The following is a 4,651-nucleotide window of genomic DNA, read 5'->3' as shown; positions in this document are numbered from 1 at the left end:
AGCAGAGAGCCGAGGCCAGTGCTGCACTGCCAGCCCCCCCCGCTCCCGCCGCCTCCAAGGAGCAGGGCCAGGGGGGCAGACCAGCACTACTGGCCTCACCCCCCTACTCCGGCCCCTCAGTTTCTGCCAGCATGGTGACGCTGTGCCGTGTGTGTCTGTCTGTGCAGAGCACTCTGATCAGTTGTTTTAGTCAGCATTGTGATTGGCTGCCGAGACAACCAGTCAGAGCATGAATAAAGCGTTATGGACAGACAGACAGACAGACACACTAAGGTTTTTTATTATATTAGAATGAAAATGCTGGAGAAGCAAGGATTTTTTGTGATATTTTTTATTAGACCAAGTGTATACAGTAGTTGGGAGAGCTGGAGAACAGCCCTTGATGCCCAAAAGCTTGTCCAACAGCTCTCCCAACTGTAGAGGTGGTCCAATAAAAGATATCACAAAAAATGCTTGCTCTAAGATCCTCAGAAGAAAAATGCGACAGATATGCAAAATATTGTTAGTAAATTCATGTGCATCAAGGTTTTATTCTCTTTTGCCGAGTAGACCACATGCATTACTTACACATTTATACTTAGACCTCATAGCAACAGATACATTTTGTAGGAACATAAATAAGGGCAGTTCCATCATTTTAAGTCAAATAATTTGCATCATTTAAATTGTGAAAAAAGGAGTGCTGTTCTGATTCCAAGGGTTCACTGAAGCTTTACAAGTAAACTGCTGCTGCTTTTCATCTCAGGTCATCTTTGCAGACATACAGAGTGTAGTGTCACCTTTCATTCCTTTCCAGGCTTGTTTATCCAGTAAGTCCAGCTTGGCCATGGTCCCCTGTGCCCCAGTATCTAACCATCTAGTTGTCTGCCAGCCTCTAGGGCAGACTGACCATGGCTGTGTTTGCATGATTTTCTTTGGCATTCTGTCATCTGTTTGTCTTCTGCAATAACCCAACTATTATGGTCTTCTGAGGCATAACTACTAGGGCCTGTGCCCTTGGGAGCAGCAGTGGCAGGGCCATTTGGGACAGAGATTGTGTCCATGGCCTCCATTTCCTTTAGTGGTGTCTGTTTCCCTAAATGCACTTGCTTCCAGTCCACAAAGTAATTTTGTCAGTATATTAATCTGATGCATTTGCACTTTGATACCAAACAGAATGTTTCTGTCAGTGTATAATTATAGTAAATTCTGTGTAGTCTTGTCACTCAGACAGATCCTTGATGAAACTGAGTCTTGATCAAGTATCTTATGTATGCATAAAAATCTACTTTTTCTATGCCTACTACCACTTCAGTATTTCATCTATTGTCCTTTTTTTCCTGGATGCAAACACTGCATTTTTGGGTGTTTATTCTAAGTCACTTGTCCTGATTTTCTAAGGTAGTATCATAATTAATTTTCTAATGGTATCATCATTAATTCAAGTTATATGCATAAGAAGCTTAACTCTAGATTATCCAATACCACAATCTCTATCTTATCTAACATGCTTTATGTGCAGTTCACGATCATAAGATTACATGCCCCCTTGTTTTACACAAGCCTTGCCTTGAAACAATTGCATAATTTTCCAGGAATTCAGGAGTCTTTCCAGTGATTTTACAGCATTTCAGGAGTCTTTATATACACAGGTAGTTTTATATCACTGTTCTCTTACCTGAAATGAGGAATGACTACTAGTTTCCACTGTTAGTTCACCAGCAGCTATTTTTACTTTGTATGTCAGTGGCCTGATTCTATTTCCATACAACTTTACATTTATGGATATTGTTTCCATACCTTATTTTTTTGATGCTTTGTTTTTTTAGTCTCTTATCCCCCAAACCTTTGCTTGTCCAATCTTTATGATTTCTTCACTTATTTACATAATACTTTTACTGTTCCTGCTTTCCCAGAAGTAGACTGGTTTACATCTTTCTTACAGTGCTGTTTTGCTATTTGTCCTCCTTTTCTTAGTTTGCTTACGCTTTCCAACAAATTTTTCTGCTGGATTTTGTATCACTTCTTTGAATATTTCCTATCCCATCCACGGAAATTAGGTTCCTGAATATCTTTGAGTTGTGGTGTTAGATCAGGATTGTTAGCTCCATGTAAGTAATGCTTTATACAATTCCAGTCAAGACAAATCTACTTTAGTACATGCTAAATTAGTACAAATAATCTTTAAAATGAAAGTTTTATCCTTTTCTCTAAGTCTTACCCTAAGCTGGAGGGAGCTTCATAGAATATGGCTGCCAAACTCTAACAACTGTGCGTATATAAAGTGAAATTTGGGGGGGCTATACACTGGATAAACCTGGGTGAATTTTCAAATGAACAGCAAAAGGAATGTTTCAGACAGCAGAATAACTGTCATGCAGAATTTAAAAGTCTCTTCTCTGGGGTTATCAATGAAATGGTTATAAGCACATTTATTAGCACAAACAAATCAAAGTATCTTTTTCTTAATTTCATGCTCTAGAATTACTAAATCTTCCCTGCCCCCACCCACAAAAAACAAACTTGAAGCAACAATGCATTACAGGGGAATTTAAACCAAATAGTTAAGGTTTTCCAAAATTATAAGTAACTGAAATCAGAATCCTCTATAATGGGAACTGTTAGTCAATCATAACTTTTGGCAGCACTCTCAGGATACTTTGTGACTATTTAACAAAAATATTAAACTGGGAATTCTCTTATATCTTCACAAACAGGAACCTCCTTGTCTGTTTGTGGGTTTTTTTAATGTTACTCAGTATTATCAGGACAACACCGGACATTCTGTCAGTTTGTGTCTTGAATGGTAATATTTGCTTGGTGTTTTTCCATAGGTAGAGTTGATTCACAGTCCCTGTTTTAAAAGAGTACAGGCTTGGGTGCAGAATCTGGGTGATTCTGTTATTTTATGCATAAACTGACAATGTGGTGTCTGCACATTTTAAAACATACATTAATTAAAAAATATTAAGTATTTGAGAAAACATTAATTTATTCCATGACCTATAAGGAAAAGCTAGAATCTCCGTTTTGTTTTAGGGAATGGATAACATAGAAGAATCTAAGAGGCATTTTCACCAACTACTAATAGTGCAGGTATGTGGATTAATTTTTAACATAGAGTCTAGACTGACAAATAAAGAGGAGGTACAACCATTTGGTTTCTCTCAAAACAAGAAGAACCTGTATTACTTGCTGTTGGCAGTTAGTCCACAGAGCCAAATCTGCTCTGGGATCCATATGTGTTTCACAGCAATTAAAGGAACATTATGCTAATTGTAGGCAGGATTTAAATCTTTGAACATAAATATTAGGGAGAGTAACTTAGAAATATTGTGAAAGGGCCTCAGGTGGGTGGAAGAACAATATCCTTGGATTTGACATTCAAATTAAATAACTTGGCAGAAGATATGAACATTGCAATCTGATTGCAGTTGCTGCACTTAAAATTAGAACATGCCTTACTACTAAAATGTTATGCTTTCCTTATGAACACTTATGTACTTGATTATTTTAAGCACTTGAATAGTCTCATTGATTCAGATACTCAAAGCTAAGCACAGTTCTCTAATTTTTGTAGGACTGGGCCAAAGTAAGGAGTTATCGTTCTGGCTTCTCTGGGCAATCCCAGAAATTGAGCTAGAGGCGAATTAAGATTTACTGGGGCCCTGAGCAAACACAAAATTAGAGCCCACCTCTGCCCCCCACCCTGTAGAAGCTAGACTCCAGAGTGGAAGGGGCCCCTTCCCCTCCTGGTGCAGCCACTGCCAAGGGTGGGGCGGGCCTCCTGTGAAGAAGGCTGGGTGGACCTGGCCAGGCTGGGGAGGGGCAGCACCTGCCCACCTCTCCTCCCTGCCCTCTGGCCCCCTCTCCCCTGCCAGAGCTGAAGCAGAGATCAGCAGGCAAGGGTGAATGCGGGCTGTGGGCTCGGGGCTCCCCCTTCCCCCCTCCTTCCCTGGATGAGCTGCCTGTAGCTCCATCCCACTCCCTGCCCCAGCTCTGGGTCCTATGTACCACCCTGGTTGGACAGTGCCCCCAGACCCTGCCCCACTCCATCCCTCCCTGTGGGGTGTCAATCTGCCTGCCCCATGCTCCTTCCCTCCTCCGCCCAACTTCCCCCAATTCAATTTACCTGCAGGAAGTTGGCTGCCCAGCTGTGTTCCTAGCCACATACAGCCATACACATACAGAGGGGCTGTGCTAGGGAGGGCTTGGAGGGGGGGCTGTAGTCACCCCAAAAATTTGCCTTAGCCCCCCTGTAGCCACCAATCCCAAGAGGCATGGGGGGCCACCTGCAGAGCCACAGCACTCCCAGCCCTGGCCCAGGTTCCCCACTGGGAAGAGGCTGGTGCCTCCCCTGCATTTCCCAGCAAACCCAAGCAGGACCCATTGCAGGCTGGAATACTGCTCTCCTGCAAGGGACACCCGCAGTTTCCCATGGAAACCCAGGCATCTGGGGGCCCCTGATTGGCAGGGGCCCCTGGACCCGGGCCCTGCTGGCCCATTGAGTTAATCTGCCTATGAGTTGAGCCCTATTTGAGCTAAACCCATTTCCCCCCACTATTCTTGCATAGATACACTTAAATACAACTCATCATAGATTCATAGATGTTAGGGTCAGAAGGGACCTCAATAGATCATCGAGTCTGACCCCCTGCATAGGCAGGAAAGA

The 4,651-nt window shown here is 42.7% G+C and overlaps 1 protein-coding gene across 5 annotated transcripts in view; it reads left to right on the top strand.

Moving 5' to 3' along the window:
• Positions 1 to 4,651, top strand: part of ARHGAP29 (Rho GTPase activating protein 29) — a 160,462-nt gene that overhangs the window by 3,292 nt on the left and 152,519 nt on the right. For 4 of the 5 annotated variants that reach the window (XR_003093620.1, XM_025201909.1, XM_025201908.1 and 1 more), the window contains exon 2: positions 3,019 to 3,075. The exons of the other annotated variant lie outside the window; for it this stretch is intronic. The gene's annotated coding sequence lies outside the window, so the exon portion shown is untranslated. The remainder of the gene's footprint in view (positions 1 to 3,018; positions 3,076 to 4,651) is intronic. 5 annotated transcript variants of the gene reach the window in all.

This window comes from Alligator sinensis, unplaced genomic scaffold (genome assembly GCF_000455745.1).
Source record: "Alligator sinensis unplaced genomic scaffold, ASM45574v1 scaffold199_1, whole genome shotgun sequence".
NCBI lineage: Eukaryota > Metazoa > Chordata > Crocodylia > Alligatoridae > Alligator > Alligator sinensis.
The sequence above is the reverse complement of the archived record's forward strand: the minus strand, read 5'-3'. Positions and strand labels throughout refer to the sequence as shown.